General features: G+C 42.9%; 1 protein-coding gene and 1 long non-coding RNA gene across 16 annotated transcripts in view; both read right to left on the bottom strand.

The window, feature by feature from the left end:
• Positions 1-8,215, bottom strand: part of LOC106037988 (uncharacterized) — a 129,658-nt gene extending 121,443 nt beyond the window's left edge. For 11 of the 12 annotated variants that reach the window (XR_010826451.1, XR_010826457.1, XR_010826453.1 and 8 more), the window contains exons 1-3: positions 8,121-8,215; positions 6,041-6,213; positions 5,209-5,281 (exon numbers count right to left, since the gene is read on the bottom strand). The gene's annotated coding sequence lies outside the window, so the exon portion shown is untranslated. The remainder of the gene's footprint in view (positions 1-5,208; positions 5,282-6,040; positions 6,214-8,120) is intronic. The other variant, XR_010826452.1, reaches the window with a different exon arrangement.
• A 1,229-nt stretch (positions 8,216-9,444) lies between these two features.
• Positions 9,445-17,408, bottom strand: LOC136786912 (uncharacterized). Of its 4 annotated transcripts, XR_010826523.1 has the most exons (7): positions 17,380-17,408; positions 16,777-17,251; positions 15,583-15,744; positions 14,481-15,482; positions 12,060-12,251; positions 11,487-11,608; positions 9,445-10,762 (listed from the first exon to the last, which is right to left on the bottom strand). It is a non-coding gene; the product is annotated as an uncharacterized lncRNA (long non-coding RNA). The 4 variants fall into 4 exon arrangements; XR_010826522.1 differs by lacking the exon at positions 17,380-17,408 and having other exon boundaries at positions 16,777-17,343; XR_010826525.1 differs by lacking the exon at positions 17,380-17,408 and having other exon boundaries at positions 15,583-15,646; positions 16,777-17,343.
• Between the last annotated feature and the right edge of the window lie 6,783 nt (positions 17,409-24,191).

Genomic DNA, 24,191 nt, shown 5'->3' with positions numbered 1-24,191 from the left:
TTTCCTTGCTCCTTTTCTGTTTTAGGGTATTCCAGACATTACCTGCAGCACTTTCGGTCACATCTTTTTATTATATTATCACAGAAAGCCCCCCGACTGCCATGACTGCCATGTAAACCCCTCTTTGTCCAAATCCAGCCACATTTCCCCTCACCGCTCCTCCTCACAAGCAGAGCTCCTCCGAGGGCCTACAGGAGCTCGTCGACCAGGCCCGACATAAAAGTAAAGCGGCAACAAGCAGAGTATCTGGTAATTGTTCCCAGTTAGAAGTACTGTGAAAATCAAATACTCACTGAAGGTTGCTCTTTACAGGTTGGTTTTAAAGGAATTAAATAAAATAAATCCTTTTCCAGCAAAAGGGCAGGGTAAGAGCCCTTAGCAGCAAACCACACGTACAGAGCAGAAAGCAGCTGCTGGGACGCCGGAGCAGCACAAAGCAAGCCCTCTCGTCTGACTGGTGCAGGGCTTTTTCATTCAGAAATACTATGCCAAGATGCTCACGGCATATTAGAGATGATCAAATATTTGTAACCTCCAGAGAAAGCAGCCACACCTTGGACTGGATCTCAAAGGTCTTCCAAAGTCTGCTAAGCGAGCCAGTGAGGAGGAAACGAAGGGAACTCGGCGTGTTTAGGAAGGACACATTATTTTCCTGTTTCCAGCGCTGGACCATGCCTGTACTCTCCACTGATTATTCAAGTGGGCTCATTTTTCTTGTCAGTTTTGGATTTATACCTTTCCTCGATAAGTAAATTCCTTCCTGTAACAGCTCTTCAGGGGCATAATTTCAGGCGTTGCTCATTGCACAGAACTGATTTGTCTAATTTTGCTTACACTGATTGGCAGCAAAGTCTCTGAGTATCTGGTCTCCAGAGTTTCACTTTTCTGGAAGGTGTTAACTTATTCGTCCAAGAAAGAACTCCAAGTGAAGACTTCCCTCCCAGAAGAAGCAGTAACAAGTCCTACCTCTGTCTGCTGACATCAGAAGTCAGGAAACAGTTCAACGACTCACTCAAAAACTAAGGAAGATTTACCTTCTCCAGATAAAGCAAATATGCAGCCCCTGTGTAAGAAATACGGGCGTTTACAGACTGGCAGAGCAAAATAATACCTCAAGTTGGAATAAGTATTTCATTTTGCCTCTAAAACAGTTTAACTCTACCAATTTCCCTTCTTTGTTCACCCCAAAGGACAAGCAATGGTTTCAGAGCCCTCTCCCTTCACATACACACACGTGCCGATCGGCCAGACAGTTCCCCTCCAGGTGCAGAAGAGAGAAGCCGTGGCATTCAAAATCATCGCTTTCTTCAGCCTACTCTATTCCAGACCTTTTGACCTAACAAAAATAACCATTTTGTCACAGTCAGTAATGCAGAATTCTGGCATTTGGGAATTCCATAGAAAACAGAAAAATCCTGGTATTTTGAAGTTGAACGAATCTATTCCAATGTGAGATTACAAACTTTTCTCAGTACACACTGTACTAACGCAGTAACTCTACATGCTTGCTGAAAGATTCAAACTGTTAACAAACTCCAGGACACAGAAAGCACGGTACCGTAATAAAAACAACAGAGAATTTCTTGTCTGATTTTCTGTGACACCCCGCATTACAGGTAGATTGGAGTCTGTGCTGAGCAGGCCAAAATTATGATGATATATGTTATTCTGATACACAAGAATCAAAATAAGTTACTGCTTGAATTTAGTATTTATCCTATATTATTCTGTATTTTGTGAAAGCTTACTGTAAGTTGTCAGAGGGAAACACCTTCAGAGAGGCTCACAGCAGTTTACCTTTCAGCTGACTCCTATTTCAAAAGCTGTTTTCCCATGGTGCGTATGCAGCCACCATGAAGTTCTGGTACTTTATGCCAAAGTTCATTTCGCAGATGGCTAGAAATTAATTTGGATGACAGATTCAAGAAGGACACAACTGCCCATACCTTAGAACTAGGTAAGGTAAAGTCGGACAAAGTGATCATCAGAGACACTGGCCACAGTTCTCGTAAGGAGGGACTAAACAGACAAACCTCTTCAGGTTGGAATGGAGGCACCAGAGGAGAAATACGTTATAATCATAGGTATATAAAGTCATGAATGACGTACCAAGTCAGTAGACAAAGATTATTCAGCAGTTCTTCTGAAACAAGACACAGGAAGCGCAGGTAAACACATTACAATCCTCACATAGTTAAAAGATATTTCTGCTGCTCAGACTATCACATTTCTACCAAGCACTAAAGCAGGTTCCTTGAGCGTTTTTTTTTGTGGGTGATTTTTTTTTTTTGTCAAGCTGCCTTACTCTTATCTGAATGATTCTTTCCACCCCGTATTTCTCTGCTTTTAGATCTGCTGTCTTTCGCATTCTCATTTCTTCTTCTCCCTCTCCTCTTTAATAAAATTTTATTAATGGGTCTAGAGGTTCCCACTGACTTGACTGGTTCTGAACCTACCCCTTCAGCTGCCTTTCTGCTTTCTATCCTCTCTCTTATTAACTTGCAATTTCCTTTTTCTGTATTAAGCTCTGAAGGAAAAAGGAAAGAAATGTGAGGGAGGGAGAAAAATTGGAAAAGCAATAAACTAAGGTAACTCCTTCACGTACCTCAGAGAAGCACCAGAGTGCATTATATGTCCTACTCTCAGAGCACATTTTGGAGAGATTATTTTAAATTACCAGAGTTTTTACTCTGATCGATCATTTTGCGGTTTTAAGAAGATTCTTTTCATTGTACGGGAAAATAATACTGAATTCATTGTTCTGCCAATAGAGCTTTGGTTAAATAATTTAAATACTGTGGAAGAACATTCCTGGGAAAATATCCTCAGAAAAAGTTTTTAATCTGTATTTCAGTTGTATTGCATGTTTTAAATACATCCCAATTAGAGAAAAGCAATGTGGTAAAAATGCAAAGATAATGATAGGTTAATTACTGTTGTGGCAAAACAAGAACAATTTTTTGAAGTATTAAGTCATGTCATTATTAAAAGGAACATTTTTATATCAAGGAAAACGGAAAAAATAAAAAAGTATCTAGATATCAAAATAGGATACATCCATCTGTTTTCCTTTGTCTGTTATCTGTGTCTGTTAGATACACCTTCACTTACAGTTACAGAAGAGTAATTAATGTTCAATTGCTGGCAATTTGTAGTTTCAAGAATGGATTTTTTACATAGCCCTTTGATAGGAACACATCAGAAAACATTTTTCCAAGAAACCCAAAACACTATTTCCCAACAGAAGTCTCCAGCTTTATTTAGATATCGAGCCATTCTGGCTCTAACAGAAGAAAACGTATTTTGCACACTATTTTTTCTTCATGTTTTTAGACTTCTACCTGTATTGTACACTACCTGTATTGCAAGTTTTTAAGTTAAAGGGATGAAAAAATATACTTCATGCAGTTGTGTGTGGTGATTTTTACTTTCTAAATTGTGTGATGGATTTGTATTTTTGAGATGGGTGTAACAATACTCGGCTGCAAGGCCTTTCAGCTGTTATCATCAACCTTAAGCAACTTAGAATGAAGCTCAACGGCTCTTGGTGAGGTGGAGCTGAATCCATATCCTGAAAACACATGCGAATCCCCAAAGCTTAAATCTAAAACTATTTTTAGCTTGGTATGTTTTAGAAAAAAAGTGACCGGATTTAGCAGAACATCCCTCAGCTTCCAGGCTGTCTGAAGGACCTGGCTTTTGGCGGAGCTGACAAAGTGACGCTGTGTGTCAGGAATCCTGTTTCATCCCCCTCCCCAGCTGACACGCTCACTGTCACTGATTTCTGACCCTCCTCCTGCCCCCTGAGGTTTCCCTGCAGGTACGGCTCAGCGCATTCTCTCCACCACCAAGACCTCCCCGTGCACGGCTCAGGTTAGGTCTGCGCTCTGCAATACCGCAGCTGGAAGCGCTTTACTCTGCAAACACCGCAGCTGCTACCGAAGCAGCCGTGTGTGATGCAGGAAGACTTCAACACACAAACGTCCCAACCCACGTCTCATTAATACCACAGAAAGGTCTCAGCGCATCTTCCTCTTGGCATCGCAGTGCGCAGCTTTCATCATTCATGACTTTCACCAAAATGTACTTGTAGATCCAGACCAATTTCATGTATTTTGTAAACCCAGCACCGATTTCATGTATCGTAGAGGCAAAACCAAACTCTGCAGAACAAGGCAGTCCCAGGAAAGCAACAGCAATACCACCGCGGCTACAAGCAACTGCACAGAGCTCACACCCTACGCGTGGTGGAAAGCAGATTTGTCCCACTCACTCAGTGCTAAGCTTTTGGCAAGAAGAGGTTTCAAAAAATCTGATTCTGGCCATCAGAGTCATTACAGAGGTCCTGGACTGCTCAGAGGCTCCACTGACACGGCGTGTGCCAAAATCGGTGTTCAGCTAGGCACAGCACTGGCTTGTCCAAGTCCGTTCCCTAAAGCTGAATCTGAGCCCCCAAAAGTTAGAGCTGGAAACTTTTTTTTCCTGTAAGGGGCTGAAAGCAGAGTCATTAATGCTGCGATCGGTCTAATCCGGAGCATTTGTCGCTGCTAATTATTACGGACAAGCCTCTTTATTGAACCACATCCTCTTATCGACATTAGGATGCATGAGCCGAGGCTGTTGTTTTAAACGCACTCATTAACCACAAAAATCAGCCCTGTTGACAGAGCGCTTTTGAATTAAGCTTCAGACTGTAGTCATTGGACAAGGAGCAATTTATAATGCCATTAGCAACACTTGCGAAGGTTACAGGCATCAAAAATTGTTCAGCCGTAATTATTCTTAATGGATACAAGGAATAAACTGACGCAGGACAGCTTTTTCATTAGCTTTCAATCAAGGCTGATGGCTTTGAGAAATGTACAGTAAGTGCGTTTTGGGGAGAAATAATGATGTTGCAGCACCTTTCATCGGAAAATGCTCTCAGTTCAGAACTTAACTTTTAATAACCTTAATTTGATATAATTAAAAAATCTGATTTGCTTTGAAGATCTTGCAATGAATTGTTTTGGCTGCTGTTTAACCCTTTGCCAAGTATTCATCCCAAAGATGCTAAAAAAAGTCTTCAGATACTTTGAGTTCTCATGGAAAGCATTAGACTTCTGATTTCCTACACCCCTACCAGCTTGTACAGATTTTTACAGTGAATTCGGAGCAGTTAGAGAATGAGGGGATTTTTGCAAGGTATACCTGCTTCTGAAAAAGTACCTGCGCATGCACAACGCTCTCCATAGAATTCAGCTGTGGCTTTGCAGACAGGTGATCTAGCACCGTTCTTCACCTACAAAGCAATAAAGCCGGAAACCCTGTGCTCGCTCCTCTTCCAGAGGCACGAGGGCAGACATATACTCACATACCCCGTTCTAACCTTCGTCCCCACCAGACCAGCTTCTGAACCACACAGACCTCTGGCACGATAAGGTATCTGTTCTTACGTTCTCTGTCTAGCATCCCCTTACTATAATGCAGACTCCTATGAGAGACGATGTCTCTCTGAGTTGTACAACTCAGAATCCTTCTATGTATGGTGAAGAGCATGGCAACAGCGCTAATTCTCTCTGAGAAGCAAAACCAGCAAGAACAATCATTTTCCTCCTTTTCTGGTACAGCAGAGTACCTACTGAGTAACAGCTTTTGGTGAAAATATTTCTAACGGCATCTAATAAATCAGTTTGGTGCTTTATAGATGAAGAATAACACTTAAATGATAAGGGCTGTGGAACAAGCTCAGGGGCTGCAATGGAGCGTGCCTTCTGTATGGGACATTTTAATCTCATTGTTCCAGCTGACTTCTTGTCGCTCAGCCCCGCGACTCTCTGGACACCAACACGATGGAAGACTGAGGCTCAGGAGGGCAATAAGCTTTGCTTCAATCAAGAGATGCTGCTGCACCGTACAGAGTGATGGGAAGGGGACTTGTAAAAAGCCCGAGACAGTAGGTTGGAGAAAATGTACAGCTGGTGCCTACGCTGCCTTGCTGGTTTAGGGGAGAAGGCTGTGAAGAGGCAGAAAATAAAAGGAAGGGTATGCATCAAGGTACCTTTCTATCCAGCTCTGCTGCTTCTGAAGACAGAACATAAGGAATAGTGAAGTCCCATTTCTCGAATACATGCTCTGCCTACCAGAGTCCAACGCAACCAGGCAGTCATGCGCCGTATGCCACCGTTAGCCACGCTGTCCCATTTAGCTGTTCCCCAGTGGTTAGCATTTCAGCTTGAAAAGAAGCAGACATACTAATTACTAATGGTACAAAAGTCTCCACTGACATTCTGTGAAGAAACCAACTTTGAAATCTTATCAGTGAAAATGTTAGTGAAATTTATTCAATTGTAATTAGTAGAAAGTTAACATGAATAATGTTAGACTTTTCCCAACCAAGGAACTGCTAGTTACAGCTAACATTCTGATGGCAACGCCACACATAAACAAGCACATTCAAGAAAATACACACAAACACTCATCCTTACTCCCTTAAGTGCTAGTGAAATGGTAAGCCAAAAAGAAAAGAAAACAAAAAAAACCCTGTAGGTTGGAGACTGAATTTGCTACAATTAAAATCACATTATTTTTGAAAAGCAAACGTTCATAAATTGGTCCTCATTTCATAGAACAGAGTCATAGAACCATTCAGGTTGGAAAAGGCCTCTAAGACCATCTAGTCCGACAATCTCTCTGTTCCCCAGCTGTTGGTGAGAGCCCAGGCCTCTATCAGGAATCCCTTCCATGTGATCCTGACAGACAGACGGACACGTTTGGTTGGCAGCCGAGCTGCCCCACGGCCTGCTAGGCACACCTGGCTCAAGCCCGAAAAGCAACCAGAAGTTCTGTCCCTTAGCACTACGTGTGTGTTCAGCTCCTATGTTTCCATAGTTTTACAGGTTTTACATACATAGTTTTACAAACTCTTAAAACTTGTTTAAAAAAAATGTTTACACGGTTTTAAGAGAGCTCTTCCTATTCTTCCCTTGTACTTGCCCAGTTCAAACAAAGAGAGAACTGCCACCAGGAAAATGAGCGAGGAACGACAGGCCTCCAAAGTGACCGGGGCTTGGGACTTCTGCAACTTCTTTATGGATTATTTGTGCTCCCGGTTCCCATGAATAATTCACCCCCTTTCTCCTCAGATTTAATCATCTCAGTGGTCTTTGAACCCTCTCTTTTTGTCAAAGAATTGAAAAAAAAAGCTAAGACGTCGGTGAGCGTGTAAGCACTGCTATGCACCCCTCCATGCACCACCACGTCCTCACCAGGTCGTAAACAGGAACTCCCCAAACACATAACACTAAATCCACATGAAATTTTCCTCAAGCCATAAATTTGCCTCTGCATCAATGCATGTGTATAAATCGGACCTTTTAAAATAAATCATTTAGAGAATCCACAGCCTGAGTCACCCTGCAAGATTCCATGGAAACCAGGCTCCCGAGCCAGAACGGGGCCCCGAGGGGTGGCGTCTGCGCGGGGCTACCAGCCTGGAGCACGCCTGATTGCAGTCCGTGGGATCACTCAACACTCTCCACTATTCCGTGCTAGATAAAAGCAAACTATTATATGAATCTCAACATGTAACTGTTTATTTGGAAAGAGGTGCGATGGAAGAATTAGGCAAAATTGTTTATTCAGCAATACAGACAGGTGCTAATACCAAAAGGAGAAAGGCAACTTTCCAAGAAGGAATGGCAGGTAACTGAATTTCTACTGAATTCCAGAAACTTCAGGAAAAAAAAAAATCAGTGTTTCAATAGATTTACATACCAAAGTGTTAAAAGTTATCATGAAAACTAATTTGCTATAGAAATATCTATTTGCTAAATTAACTACTTGGCCTTCATAATGACTTTCTGAAAATATTGGTTCCACTTTTTAGCAAATGTAAATTTAAGCTCAGAAGAAGCTGGTCTGCAGTCTTCTGTCATAGTGGTACGAATGAGGAATAACCATCGAGCCTTTTTCTTTCTTTTTCTTCCTTTTTTTTTTTTAAATGCATTACTATGAGTGCAGTAAGTGGGGGGCTCAAATCTGTCATTACACTTCAGAACTCAACTAAAATAAAATATTTTTTTTATTAATAATAGAATAACTTTCAATTACAATCCAAAAATTAATATTTAAATATATACCTCCTGCAGTAGATTTGTCCTGCTTCTTGAAAACATGCATCTGCTCTCCTTTCAGAATTGTGAGTTCTCTAGGAACTCTAGGAACTGGTATCCAAACATGTACTTTGGCTGGGATATATATAAAAAATTATAGATACATTTTATATATATATATAATATAGATAGATTATATATAATAATATAATAAATTATATATATAAGTTTATATACATAAATTATATATTATATATATATAAAAATATAGATATACATATATATTTTTTAGCTGCTTTTTCTTTTTTTTTTCTTACCCCAAAATATGGTAAAATTACATGTAAGCATGCACGTCAGCTACCAGCTGAAAGCCTACAAATATCAGCAATCAATCCCTCCTTTCTGTTCTAAAATCCTTAATGTTTTGAAGCACAAATGCCATTAAAGTATCTTAAAAAATGGTAAGGTCACTACAGAAGTGTGAAGAGTTATGAAAGAGTGCTCCCCTGTACTCCAGTGGTAACATTCAGCCCATCCAGGCTACAGGGATGCGTAAAGCTGGAGAGATGTCTCAGTTGGGAAGAACATAAATATCTTCCCAGCTCTTTTGATGATTAAGGTGTCATAGGTCATGCTTCTCTCAAACAAATGAACCAAGAGGTGATATTTGAGCCATTAATAGTAAATTTGACCAACACTGCAGACACTTCAAGAGAGCTCAGCAGAGGACGAGCAATGTCAAAAGCAGACAGAATGAGACAAAATTGGTTACTTTAGCATTAAAACAAAGCATATCGTGGGGCCTCCATGAAACAAAAGGCTTGAGAACAGAGGCAGCAGCTCTTAGAATTTCTGAGTCACAAAGGTTTCAGCAGAAGGACACAAATCTGAGAAACAAATATACAATTCCTTTGAGATACTGATTTTAGGATGCAGAAAGTCTAGGGACCTGTCTAGTCTAAGACAATAAGCAGTACTTAAAGACACGGAAATTCCCTGGCAAAACAGAGAAAGAGCATTCTCATATGCAAGCAAGGAAGCTGCAGAGAAAGGGCATAATCTGTAACATTCAAAAGAATTTAGATGACAAAGGCAGAATTTTTAACCTAACCTCGCAGCCTCTGCCAAAGCAGCAGCGAAGTGAGCAGAATCGGGAAGCAGGGTGGTGGTGTCAGGTAGGAAAGCAAGGAAAGCTCTTTCAACTGATCTTGGGAGGGGAAGGGGAATTCAAGGCTCGTGTAAATACCTCACAGAATTTACAGAACACCACAGACCTCGCTCCTCTGATGCTGGTCTACCTTACCCGGATCAACCCAGCCACCAGTGCAGAACGCGTGCTGCCTTGCCTCCCTTCTGACCATTTCCATAAAGTAGCTCAGAAATCTTTCATTCCCTGAACACGTATCAACGTACAGACACTTGATAAGTACGATACAGCAGCCTACGTCGTAGGAAACTAAAGCACATGGTACAGCAGATGACAAAATCCTGCCCCCAAAGAGCCCACCTGAAAACACACAGTCTGTTTTCCTCTTCACTGCAAACACTGTACCATTTTGCAGCGAGTGGAAGGAATATTTAATAAGCAACCCTGGTCTTGTAGACATTAAAAGCTTATTATGCAGCCCTGTGGCTCACGTACCTGTTGACTGGCTTGCATGAATTATAGCTACGTCCCTGGTATAAGGATGCAAAGCTATGTTCAGCAGTTTTAACTTGATGAGATTGCTTTCTGCTCCTCTCAGTCCAGCATGGAATTATTGAAAGCTTTCTTTTGCTTTCCATTTCAAGAACCATGCTCCTGTACTTATCTTTGAGGTTATTCCCCACGGCCTTTCTTCCAACCTAGATGAAGTCACACCCCTCTGCAGGGCACCAAAAACCTCCCACTGACCTGCCCATCACAGGCCTGGGAATTCTTGCTGTTGTCTCAAAGAGCTATCTTTTCCTGTTCACTGTTAACCTTTGTGGCAGCAGGAATCGTGTACCTGTGTACTCCAATGAGTCACGCTTTTAACGACTCGCACAGAAAACACACCTGCCACACCTAGGTTTGCATTCTGCAGCCTACCTGAAGTTCCACAGCACAGAGACAGATCCTTCCTGAGCGTATTGCCAAGGAGGCACCACTGAACAGTCCCGTTACTGACAACACATTTCATTAATTATAATCGCTATTGACGATTCTATTATTGGCTTGTATGTTATTCAAAATCCCTTCTGTGTAGGCTTAAGAGCTTATTAAGACTAGTAACTGTTGTCTTGTCATCATGCCAACCTAGCCAAGGATATCACCCAACCAGAACAGCTTTGTCAAGCTTACTATGCTCAGAGTAACTTTCAATTATCGAGCAATACAAAATTTGTCTAGTATTGAGGCAAAAACACTTGTAAGCCAGCAGCTCCCCTAATATCAGCCCATGCACTGAAGAAGACAAGCCTGGCTGGTTAGTCTGCTGCAAAACCGAAGGCCACAAGAGAGGAAAGAAATGCCATCCACTTGCCCTTGGGATATCAGAGGTCCTCCGTTGAAGTCTTCAACACATCATCAGGCCTTGAACTTTCTGAAGACAACCATGGGTCATTCGGTGGGAGACTCCTCTAGCGTGTCGTCTTTGTTGCTGATTATCAGGCATGAGGAATGTAATTTTCTTAGAAACTCGGTGTGCCTGTAAAATCAGGTGTAGAAAGAGCACTGAACAAAATCTACAGAATCAAGAGCCTTATCTATCAGCATAACTAGGTCCTACAAAGTTGTACCCACACTAAACTCTCAGCTGCATAATCAACTTTTTTTTTTATTAAAAGTGCTTTCCAAAGACGGATTTAAACTTTTTAAACTCATTTTTATATTGATTAAAATGGTCAAGTATACAAAACTCATCCATTTATCATCTTCCCTTCACATTAGCTAGCCTGTTCTCTTTTACCTACCCTCTTCTCTATCCTCTCTTCTGCACATTAATTAAAAGACAAGCACTGAACACGCAGCAAGAGGATTGCTACAAATCATTGTCCTAGTTGAGATGATCTGGTAAAGTGAAGATGACCCTCAGTGGAAGAGACAACTAGTGGGGTTTTAATTTAGGGAGGTTTTTTTTTTCAGGTTTATGCTATGAGTTTTAAAATATTTCTTGTTTTAATAAAATAAATTCTGAAGTCCAGTTACAATAACAACATCATGTCTGATTCTAATGCTGTACTCAGCTCCCAACAATGGATGGGAGAAAGGTCCTGCTCCAGTCTATTAGAAGAATTTAATGACCATTAAAAGGCAAGCAAAGATTTGTATCACTCAGTTGTTCAGTGTCATTGTTCCAGTCTTCACAGTAGAGAAGCAGCACATTTCTTTTAAGTAAAATATTGCTGGGAACTCATTGCTTCAGCAATTACCTCTGAAACACATTGTTTTCTCAAAGCCATTAACATGTCAGATCATGGCAGTGCTTGACATCCAAACACGCCTTGGAGGGCTGCAATTCAATTTAAGGATCACCTCCTCTGAACAGGCCAACCTGCAAATTTCACAAAATCAGAGAGAAATTCTCAGGGCACACTTTGATCATGCTGCTTCCTAAATTAAAAACAAAACTGTAAGTGTTAAACATCTTTAACAAGACATTAAACCTCAGCCATAATCCAGGAAGGGTCCCTTAATGAGTAATGACATATGTTGTGAAGGCAGTTATCTCCTAATGTTCGCTGCTGAAACACTACGATGGAATGGCACAGTGTTCAAAAGGGATGTATCATCACTAATGAGAGGATAATTTGAAGCTGCTCTTCTGAGGACCCCTGAGGAGACTTTCTAATGCTGCAGGATGGTGAAGGAGGCAGTCCTCCACCTTAGCACACGCTTGCAAGAGGACTGGGATGTGACACCATTTCTCTGAGTGACAGAGCAAAGCCGGGACGGACACAGAAGAAGGGCTAGGTCATTTGGAGGGTCCCTAAACGGGCTCCTACCTCGCTGGTTCCCCAAAGCAGGTCTTGGCACAGATCAGCCACCTCTCAGCTGACCACTAATGGTGTGCGAGACGCAGCAGAGCAGCCTCCAGAAGGAGCGTGGCCTCCAGAAGGAGCGTGGCCTCCAGAAGGAGCGTGGCCTCCAGAAGGAGCGCGGCGTTGGCACAGGCCTGCTGTGGAGCATGCAGAAGCCTACAAAAAAAGATGGGGGTGGAGAAGAGTCACAGAACTGACAAGTGAGGGCCATGCTCAGCAGAAAAGGGACCCAAAACTCCTCTTTTACTAAAAAGAACTTGAGATCTCTTCCAAACTAAGTTTTAAAGTTCCTCCCTTCATTTCCTAGCACTATTTTCTTCCTAATCTGGACTAATTTAAGATAAAACCTCCCCTAAATTATCTTCCAGCTCACCCTACTGAATGTGAACACCAATTTAAATATTAAGCCATGGGATTTTATTTAGAACAACAGCTTTCCTTACCTCCATCTGTAGGTAACCTGATAACCAGAGGACTGTGAGTCCCAAACTGGGCCATGGCTTGAACAACTGAGGGCCATGAAACAAACCTCCAAAGCTGGGAGCAAAAACAGAGCATGAATGCAGAATAAACAAGGAGAGTGGGCAAAGGTGGTAAGAACATAGAAAGAGAAAACTTCAGCTGTTTACTAGGAAAAATGATACAAAATATTCCAAGTTCTCCCTTTCAGTTTAAAGCATTGGTGGGGAATAGGAAGAGAGCAGATGCCCTTGCACAAGCTCATCTCCTCTCAGCTCCACATCATCACCTGCAGAAGAAAGGAATTTAAGCAATACTCCGGTTGTGCCGAAGATGTGCTGCTGTGAAAATGAAAACAAACAGCCCCAGGAACAACGGGCAAAACGTCCAACTCCACGCTTGCCGACTGCTGTCAGTCTGGTGCGACTGGAACAGCACAAGCACGGAGCTGAGCAGGAGGCAGGGAGCTCGTTTCAGGGCCGTATCTTGCAGAGGAAAATAAGCAGCTTGTGAAGACCAAGTAATTATGAAATAATAAGAAATTCTAAGAATTTCATACGAAACTAGCATCTACTGAGATGTCTGAATACGTGCAATAGGTTTGGTTCTGGCTCACACGTGGCTTACATGTTGTACATAACGGGATTTGCCATGTATAATTTAGAGAGAGAGTCACTCTTATTGGGCAGAATTAACACGGAAAAAGACAAGGGACCTGATAATTTTGCACACTTTTTTTTTTTTTTTTGTGAAAAGCTGTTAGTCAAAGTCCACAGAATCAATTAATCCCCACCCATTCTCTTAGGAGAGTTTTTACAGAATTCTAATGAGTTTCTCTGCTGATCGACGGCACTGGCACTCGCTAACGCGGCGCACTGCTGGCATCTCTTCGGTGACTAATTCCTTGCTCTGCGAGACAGCTTGGCGTGCAGAGGAGAGATGTCAGAACGGGCTCTCTGCTCTCGCTAGCTGATTTAAGGCAGCGGGGCCAGCTGCGCTCCTCTAACAGGGGGAACACCAGGCTGGCAAGGGCTGAGGATCCAGCCACACACAAGGGAAGCTGCAGTCGAAGCTTGCCTGCAATTTTATTGGTACTCACACAAAATTGTCAGTCCCTGCCCAGCACCTTTGTAACTTGTATTGCTATTTTTTAAGGCGTTTCTTCAGAGATTTAAAGGGGAAGCCACTAGACAGCAAGCATAAATGCTTCTTGCACTACTGAAAAAGCCCTGATGTGGTGACAGAGTAGTATTTAATCTCATCGATATGAAACGCGTAACTCAGCCCTCCCCCCCTTGACCCTTCCCCTCGTGTAATGACATATGCAAATTAAGTGAATAACAATCAATTAGACATGTTGCCATATGCTGAAGCAGGCATTACTGCTTTCCACTTGCTCACTCCTGCTTGGAAATGAAGGAACTGCTGCCAGAGACAACAAGAGGCCACCACGCTGCAGAAGTTACAATAGGCACCGGAGCCAGCCGGAGCTCAGGTGCACCTGCGCCGTATTTACTAAATTACTTTTGTTCCTTCTGCAGCACCCTGAGCTCTGTAGCAGCTTTTAGATGAAGACCCAGCTCGCCTAATAGCCTGTCCCTGGCAGTGGTCAATAACTTCTGCCTGAGGCACAGCCTAACAACAGGCAAAGCATGTAGCAATTTTTTTTCCCCAAGTTCTTTCCCACCTACTAGTGTTTTGTAGCTTGGGGATTTCTGGAGCCCCAGGCTGCGTGTCCTGACGCAGGAAGTTCTACAGCCACCTCTTCCAGTTAATTTTGTACATGGTAAATAACAGCTTCATTTGATGCCCTCTGGATCATTCACTGAAAGAAACGGCACACGCTAAAAAAATTGTAGAGTTATCTGTGCCTCTCTATCATGTCTTTCCCCATTTGTCTTTTCCAGGCTCTAAGTCCTAACTTACTCTGTCATTTCTCATGCAGGAGCAGTGCCATGCCTTCATCTATTGCTGGTGTCACTTGCTGGTTCATTTCCAGTTCTGTTACGTCCTTTTCAGGCAGCAGGACTGCACAGTATTTACAGTGCGGGAGGCCGCAGACTTGCACACTGTCATAACAACACTTCTCCACTTTGCTGTCTGTTCCTTTCCCATCACTTTCTAGCATTTGGATTCCTTTTTTTGGCTACTGTTGAGTGCTGATTTGACATTTTCACAGATGTATCTATGATAGCTTCAACAACTCATTCCTCAGCAATAGCCAGCAGCTCGGAGCACAGCATTTTGTGTGGCACTAGGATTGTTTTTTTCTTCACATGCATCGCTTCGTATTTATTTACATTGAATTGCATTTGCTGTTTTAATGCCTACTTCACCTCATAAGGACTGTCTGCAGTTCTTCATGGTCATTCACTTCCCTTTGCCATGAATAGCTTGGGAGCTGAAGGGAATGTTTCTCAGGAATGGTTGAGGGGAATCTGGTTGCCAAAGGCAAAACCTCCTTCCTCTATCCTTTCAATCATCTTTCCTGAATTTTCTGGTCTGCATTCATCTCCTATTCTCTTCAAAATAAAATAAAATCCACACGCAAATAGCCTGATCTAGTAAGAACACAGAGATGAACATGTAAGCCTTCAGCATCCCTAATGTAGAAGCTACTTCCTCCAACTTCATGCCAGACGGCCAGGCTGAGCGTTTTCCTCTGGGAACGGACAGGAGCACACGGTCAGTGGTATCACTGCCATCTCAGGAACCTCTGATGCAGGACTTCACACTTTCCTATCAAACTCCTGGCTTGTCACATGCAGATTGCTAACCACCAGGTAACAGCCACGGCTCACTTCCATCTTCAACCCCGGTGTTGTCGTATGAGAAGTGTCTGTAGTTGTGTGTGGCAAGCCAGTGGCAGCATCTGGAGGAGAATCTAGGCCAGCAAATGTCCAGCCCCACCTTCTGACTTCTCCAAACCTGCCAAGAAGGGTAAATCGGTGACTGTGTCCGTGCCTAGCGCATCGCCCCTACCATCCACCCCGAAACACCTGAGCAGACAGCAGCGACTCCAGCTTACCTTCAAAGATCAGTTGATGAAGGAAGTACTGAGAAAGCAAATACGAAGAACGCCCATTTCCATCCTAGGAGGAATTACAGAAAGCTTGTCAGGCTCTCTCCGTGTGACAGGTCAAGCAGGCAGCTGACTGAGAGCCTCATTAATTTTCAGTCTTCCAAACCTCTGCATGCAAAAAGTGCAAAAGGTGGGATTTTTCAGTATCTTTTGACATGGCTCTCTAAAATTAAACTGGAAGCAAATCTGTGAGATGATCTCCAATTAAACATTTCAAGTAAAACTTGATTTTTGTGTGAGCATGTGAGAACATTAACCATCATGATGAAGAACCTTCCAGGCTATTCAAAACTGCAGAAAAGCAAGTGAGTAAGACGAGGCTAGTTTAACTGAAAAGGATTTGATTCCCTCCTCCCATTATAGTGTAAGCCCTCATCTCAGTTTTCTTACTGAAGTCCAGCATGGTGCAAAAGCCAGACACCATGATTACGGTGCATCATCACAAATCATTTATTGTGCATTTCTATTTAAAGCTAAGAGAGACGAGAATATAAGCACTAGATTCTACTAGAGCCAGAGGTCCCCATCTCTCTCCATCAGACTCATGTGCATTAAAGCTTCCCAGGGCTGCATTAATCTAGCTGGCATTTTTCTAAGATAACAAGAGAAGGGCTGGAGGAGAAGTAAATACGCGTGAGCGAAGATGGTACTATCTAGCATTTGGGACGATGATGCGAAACTTGCAAACTCCCAACTCAATTATTGACCTAAAGGCCCCCACCTCTCGTTTAGTTGTGTTTTTTTTTTTTTCCTGGTCGCCTGATTTCCCACTTTCCTAGCTGACTGCCCTACTTTAAGCAGGGGAGAGCAACCTCTTTTTTCTCTGCTTGTGTGCAGCGTTCCCCCCCTCCCTAAGTGGAGTAGCAGCAGGGGGGCTTAAACACTCACAGGGGCAGAAAAAAGGACAAGAAAACCGTCTTTGTTCCAGGCAGACAGTACAAGGTCACGTTACTATGGCAGCGTGAACCATTTCCCCTCATTCTAGCTAGTAGTTCAACTTTGCCCATAGTTTATTCCCTGGGAAGCCTAATCCAGAGTTCAGGTTTGTATATGTGGGGGCAGAGGTCAACAGCAATATGACAATGGCCCAGTCAAAAGAAAAGCAAGCTATGATATAGCAGAATCAAAGAGTCGGCTCACCAAGCACCGGGGGCCGGCTCGGACGGCGGAGCTGGAATTCATCCTCTCACTTCAGCCTCAGGTTCTTGATTCAGCTGTTTTGTTGGCAGCCTTCGGAAAGGCTGAATGGTGAACAATGAGGATGACACCGGAGCAAACAGTGAAGGATGAGAAGGCAGCGCTGACGGAAAAACTGGGGCTCATGTGCCTAGCGCTGTACTTCCCGGCGAAACTACTAGTACATTTCAGGCATCTCTAACTAACAGGGCTGTTTTTTCCCGCATTATCCTTTAGAACTGCGAATAATTTAATAGTGGGGTATAAATTCTCCACACGGGCTGCTGGAAGAGAAGCCAGTGTCTGAACAAACACGTGTGGGTGTGCGTGCGTAAAGCTTCAACGCTGCAACAGCAAGGGACAAGTGGAGGCTCTCAAACATTTTTAGGTGAGCAGGAGCTAAAATGTCCATGGGAGTTGAAACGCTCATTTCATGAACCTTGAAGGAAAATACAGAATTGGGATTGATTTTCTTTCACTCAGTATGCCCCAGCTCTCAGCTTCCATTCAGTTTACAATATTCTTCTCCCATATAATTTCTATTTTGTTTTAGAAATCAGAAGTTACCTCGTGTCCCACAGGAGAGTTTTCTGGAAAGAAAAAAAAAAAAAAAAAGAGCCCCTAATTAGCGTTTCTTTAGGCAGGCAACTGAGAAAAGAAGAAAAATTCCACTGAGCTCAATGGACAGCCGACAGGCAGCTGTGTCCCTTTTGTTCCTGTTCCCAAGGTCCTCCCCTGGTAGGGGTGGCAGAAGTCCTCTGCACTTGGGTATCCACGCTAGCAGCCCGTGCGGAGCTACTTGCCCGACTGGAATTGTTTTTATCAACATGCCCTTTCATAAAACTCAGTATTGCAGGGTTTCTTTATGGATTATTTTCATTTAAATATGAAAATAACTGTTTTGTTCTGAAAAATTACACCTTTTTCAGGAGGAAAGTGGCTTAAATTTAAAAGCCACTTACAAGTAAATTATGCCGCTGCTTTTTAACTGAAAATGTTCTAGCAAACCTACAAGAGTTTTGTGGGGAATTTTGCTGAGGCCCTCCCATGAAAACTAAATGCCATTTTAACAACTTTGACCACCAGAAGAGCTGGGCAGCAGGATTCTAGCTCTTAAGTCTCCACGTCACAGCATCGTCACTGCGCATTCACGTACTACAAGGAGAGTACAACACAAAAAAGGGGAACATGAGAACGAGCCCCAAAAGGCTGCTCGTTCAGTCCCTGGGATGAATTCTTTTATCTCCCACAGTTGTTTCATTGCCAGAATGAAAACACAATCAAATGGGAGCTGTCTGCTGCTGTGGTTTATTATTTTTATTGTATTTTTTTTCTTAGGTTTTTCTGTGTCTTCACCCCATTGTCAGTGCATGCCCTGCTCCATTCCGTTCCTGTTTCCCACCTACAGGTGGCACTTGGGAAATGTGAACAAATGCAACATGAAAAGCGTGGTCACCAGAAATACATTCCATCCAGAGCTCTTAGACAAGCAGGGCCAGCTCACACAGACTGGGGGCCTCCTTCTCCAGATCCACTGGAAGAGGTGTGCTTGGTTTTCCCCCTGCAAGAAGCGAAGGCAGCACACGACTCTGCATTTGCAAGAGGAAATGGAAACTCATCCCTAGTTCATGCCACAGGACTGAAACTCGTACGTGTAGCACAGCTGCATTCTTGGAAGGTGCAAGGCATTTCCTTGTCACAGCAGTTGTTACTGCAGGGGAGGATGGGGTATGCTCAGTGTAGTGACCTAGGCTGGTCGTCATGTTCCCATGGCACCTTCCATGACCTTCTGTGATGTCCAGTCATCAGCAGAAGTGACAAGTAACGTTTCACTTTGTAAGACTATGAAAGGTCCCTTCCAACCCAAACCATTCTCTGATTCTACCTGAAAAGGAAAGAAAGTGTTTTTCTTAACTTATAGAATCATAGAATAGTTTGAATGGCAAGGGTTAATAATTTTCAATTGGAAGAAATAATTTCAATTTTTTCAAGTAGAAAAATACTTGAAGTTAACTTCTTAAGGCTCTTTTACCAATTTCTGTCGTTACTAAACGCACAACAGAACTTTTAAATGGCTGAAACACTGTCTCATAACTAAGGTTTAAATCTCTCTCTTGTCAAGTCATAAAACAAAGATAATTGAAGAAGGTCTGGGGCCAAATTCTCTTCAGAAGGCTGGGATTTATTTACTGAACATGCCAGATGCACGGAGGTCAGCAGGAAGCAGTTATTGATCAGCCACTGACAGCACTGTGTCACCCACGTGCGCCATATTATTGATTAGGTGTAACTACCGTTTACTTGGTCATTGTGCTTCTCCAAGCTTTTGTCTCCTACAAGCCAACAGCATAATGGCTTTTGGGGAGAAGCAGGACTGGAGAATACCAAAGACATAAAAAGTCTCCATGACAAAAGAACCCAGGGCAGCTGCGCTTAATTCCTAGATGGAGGGAAGCAGAGATAATCCACTAATCCTGGACGGAGCGGGATGGAGCATGCCTGCCACCCAAGCTGAGCTCCAGAAAGATCGGTGCACAGATAAAGCAGCACCTTTCCCTTTGACATCTGAGGTCGTGGGTGTCGTTTTGTTTGGCACTGGCTGGGAGTAGATCTTTTCATCAGGACCATTCTTTTCCATTGGAGGATGCCTCTGCTGCTTTCAGAGCACTGACTGAGAAAGACATACTTTCCACTTCTCCCTAATGTTGAGGAATACAGGATTTGGAGGAAATTAAGGAATTTGGTAAGATAAGCAAAGCATGCCCCTTACCTAAAGGTTTGTTAAGTGATTCGCTCAACAGAACCTGTTTTAGCTGTTGCTCCAAGTCCAACAAACTCTTTAAATTCTCCACTAGCTCTGACATATTAAGAAATCTCCCTTTTTTCTGGTGGGCGCTTCTCACTCCCCTTGTTGTGCTACAGTCCCCCAGAGACAGACTCAGTTACACGACTATTAACCGCTCCACGTCAGAAGCCAGCTTTATCACATCTGCATGACTGTTAAGTCTGAGGGTCTGCGATACCACCGTTACCTTACTCGCGTCTGCGGCTCACTGAAGTCCTTCAATTGCTCAAATTCTGAATGGGAACGTGACAGGTTCCCAAGAAAAAGTTTGCCCAGGCAGTCGTCATCTCTGTATCAAGTGTCCACAAGCGGTAAATAAGAAGGCAGCCAAGTTGTCTTTTCCTGCGTATCTGGCCCCTACTGCAAGCTCCAAATCTATCAGCCTAAAGAAACTGTTTGTCCCGCTAAGCAAAGCAGGCACAAGACCAGGTTGTGGCCCCTCAACTCAATTAAACCATTTAGTATTTTCTAAGTTAAACTATGTTCCACGTCCCTCTCAAGCCCCTCTGGCTTCTCTGTCCCACAACCTCTGCTCATTCATTGCTCTGAAGAGAGCTCATCAGCTGTGATTAGAAGTGCAGCAAATGAACCGTTCCCATTAGTAAGTGCTGAGGTGCCTGCTTCCCACACCGCACCTCCGGCTGCACCATGAAAAGCCTTACTCATCCTAAGGACACCAAAAAAAAAAACAACACAAAATAAAAAGTTACAGCAACAACAGAGCACTTCCCTTTTCCAAAGGGCTGCTACACTATTTCCAGCTCCAGCAGGATGAGTGTCATTCCTCCTACCTGGAATGCCCATCACCCTCCAAATTTTTGCAGTCTAAGGCAACTATCTGCATCTCTCAGGTGGCCAGACTCATTAGCCACCTGTAAAAGCTGCGTATCAGGTGTATTCAGTTTAATAAATTAGCACTTAAGCAGGACAGTCAGTGGGGAAGCTCAAAGACCTATAAAAAATTTTATTAGCAGTAAGAACCTTTTCCTAATAAAATAAAACAGCTTTTTTTTTTTTTTAAACTGTTATCCTGTTATCCGTGCCTTCCCCACCTGCAGGTTGTCCTGGCAAGTGACCAAGAGTCTGAGGGCTGTATTTAATTTGCATAAATCAGAGCTGATTACAGTTACTTTCCTCATTAATACACTGAGTACTGATTAATAATTGGTAATACACAGAATGTACTGATGCATTTGTACGGCACCGTATGCATGCCTGATGCCAAAAATGAAAACAAAACTCCTGTTCCAAAGTGCTCATTCTCGACACAAAGGACAACAAATCCCCATCAGAATGCAATCTTTGCTCCAAATGGAAGAGAAACAGCTGATAGTTTCTGTAGTTCATACAGGACACGTCTTTGTTCGAGCAACGAGGGAGGGTGGAGAGATGCGAGCCACTTTCCTGTCTGTTTGGATCCCTAACGATGCCCCAGTAAAACTCTCGAGGCCCCTTCCTGCTGTACTCACTCGTCCTGTGACCTGGACCTTCTGCACTAAAAGCTGGGACTAACACATTGTCAAGTGTAAGAGCAGCAAAGTGTTTTCTTCCGCCTGTACAGGACAGATGCAAAAAGCTTACTCACCACAGCACATCTCTCATTTCAATATGACAATACATATTATCTACCAGCATATTTATTGCTTACATAGATGTGAGTTATTTACAGGGAAAATTGATTTATCTATCAGATAATTAGTAAACTTCAATAATTGCAAAAACCTCTTAGCAATCAGTTGACATTTAATTAACATACAATAACTGTCTTATTAAATCTGCATTAAATACCTATTGAAGTGAATTAAAACCCATATATAGGATTCCACAACTCCTGGAGAAACCTCATTATAGTTCAACAACAAAAAGCCTGGAGCTGTGCTGCTCGCTTGTTTCTACAGCACAAAGTTGCCCTGGTTTCAGGTAAGGACAGTACCCTGCTTCAGACGAACACTTCATGTTTATATAAGAACACGACATGAAAAACATGAATGAAAAACCATGAAATGCTCCAAGACTGATAGCTGGGCTCAACTATGAACCTGCATTTTTTCTGATGTTTTTATAGCAGCCAGAATTAGGAGATGCAGAAGGTCAACGTGGGGCTGTGGCTTCCCTCAAACCCCTCCGTCCGAATTGTGGCTAACGGCAGCCGAGTCTCAGAAGCACCGGGCCCCATTCCCCTTCTTGCACCAAGTGAAAATCTCCCTGACTTCACTGGGAATTCGGCATGAGCAGTGCCTGAGTAACAACTGGGTCGCAGTTTCAGAGATTTGGTGAGGAGTCAAATGAAGCGGCTCAGTGCCGCAGTGTCCAACCCACCTGGTGCCACCCGGATCTGCCTGGGCGCGACGAAGACGCAGGCAGCGAGTCTGTGTTGAAGTCCAGGCACAGGACCCCACGCTGGGTCACGACGCCTACACCTGCGGAAACCAACGCTGCCCGACGCAAAGCCGCTGCTGTCGTGGTCCGGCACGGGAGCATCGCAGATTTTGGTGGCGGATGGAAAACATTGATGTCTTCCATATACATGGATCCGAACACACAGAATGTGGGATTAACCCCGGGAGCATTGTGTGATTCTGTAATTAGAACTGGTTTGTTTATTGCTGCTGCTGCTGCGTGAGGAGATACGTAAGCATATTTGGTTAAGATATATAAAATAACCCAACTCCCAGATTTCACAGATCACAAAACTGAAACCCCTGGCTGCACAGGAGAAGAGAGAAACCGCATACAAGCAAGACACAAGTCTTCTGAGGCCAGAAGGCAGCATAATACTGCTCTGACGACTCGCTCGTGTACGTCAAAGAGGTCGGAGACTGTGCAGTAACTTCTGCAACAAGCCTGTAACACGGTGCTTCTGTTACACCAGATCTTTAAAGATGATCCTCAGTTTTCACATAAAGGGACAAATGGTGAACAAACCACCAACGTTTATGTCATTCTAGTGACTTTATTTGGAACTCACAATGGTTTGGCCTCAATTTGTCCCCTTAGTCACCAAGACTTTGGTGCTGAGTGAGAAGCATCTCCTTCTGTATGATCAGGTAGACACGAGACGGCTACAGAGACCCTCCAAGTACTGGGCAGAATAAATTATACACGGGGTTTGCTTCTAACCCAGCCCCCTCATCAACAATGCTCATAAAATTAAAATGAAAATAAATATTCAGCCTTCTCCTCTCGTAAAAGGGACAAAATTGCAAACATTTAACACTACTATTTCATCTGCAGTACATGAACAACTCCGAGCAAGTACCGGATCTGTTAAAATGGAAATCAGCTGGGGAATGATTCATAGATTTGTGCACGCTGCTGCTTACCCTGAAGCGAGTCAAAGTCAGAATAAAGTCAGATCACAGGAAACATCCACGGTAAGAATTTGGAAAGCCACCTCCTTGCCGCTGACCTAGCCTTATAGTATTCAGGACTTCTCTTCTACATACAGGAATTTTCTGAACACCTAAGCATATGTATAAAAGCGAAATCAAATGACTGCCTCAGACTTGACAGAACTGCTGAACTAAGAACCGTGCTTCGTCCTCTGCTGAAGGGCATCACCTTGAGAAGATAAAGCTTCGTAAATGTTGCTCTAAAAGTTGGTATTCTCTGCTATTGGCTATTATTTATATTTAGAGAGGAATTAATAACGATCTGCACGGAATGACGCTGCCTCACCCCATTTTATGCGAGCTTCACAAAAGCCAGAAATCACGAGTCATTTAGCAGAAACACAGCTTCAGCCCTATCAAAGTACTAATGCGCAGCTGAAAAGGGACCTTGCTTTTGAAAAAAGCCAAATAGATACTAAAAAGGAAAACAAACCTCTAATCAGACAGAAAATACTGGTCTAAGAGCGAGGGGCGATACTCGCAGTAATTTAGCAGCGCTCCGGTTATAATGAGAGCACATGACGCATTATTTGTGACTTAACTTATTTTAGTCTGAGGTCCCTGAATAATTAACCTGCTTTGTTTCAATTCATTTAGATGTCCACATCCTACCGCTTATGAAACGGAATGCGTTCCACAAAATAAACAGCCACGCTGCTTCCTGAGCGATTCACAACCCAGGCTGTACAGAGGCTGATGTAAAACATGTTTGCATGATGATTCTTAGGATTCGAGTATTTAGATATTTCATACTCAAAAATTAACACTGCTTTGTTAAAAATACAACTACTTTTGAGAGCAGGTATTTTATCCTAATTACAAAAGAATATAATTTGATGTTTTGATACCGATGTTATATCCAGTTTATTACGTATAAAATCTCAAATAAAACAGATGAAGTTACTTTATAAAATGATCTCCATTTAGAAGCTGAGTAAGTGGTTTACAATGAATAAATTAGCGTGCAATGGCAAACCGCAACTGTAGAAAGATTTGAGCAGAGCTAATAATCCGGTAATTCATGATCCCTGATAAGCACGGGACCCTTTTAGTCACACGTTATGTAAGCAGCAACTTCGGGAAAGGCTCATGTTTACACAAGCAGCCTTTTTACTCGCACCATGAAGGATACTGAAAATTTC

The sequence above is a fragment of the Anser cygnoides genome, chromosome 24, assembly GCF_040182565.1.
Source record: "Anser cygnoides isolate HZ-2024a breed goose chromosome 24, Taihu_goose_T2T_genome, whole genome shotgun sequence".
Lineage (NCBI taxonomy): Eukaryota > Metazoa > Chordata > Aves > Anseriformes > Anatidae > Anser > Anser cygnoides.
The sequence above is the reverse complement of the archived record's forward strand: the minus strand, read 5'-3'. Positions and strand labels throughout refer to the sequence as shown.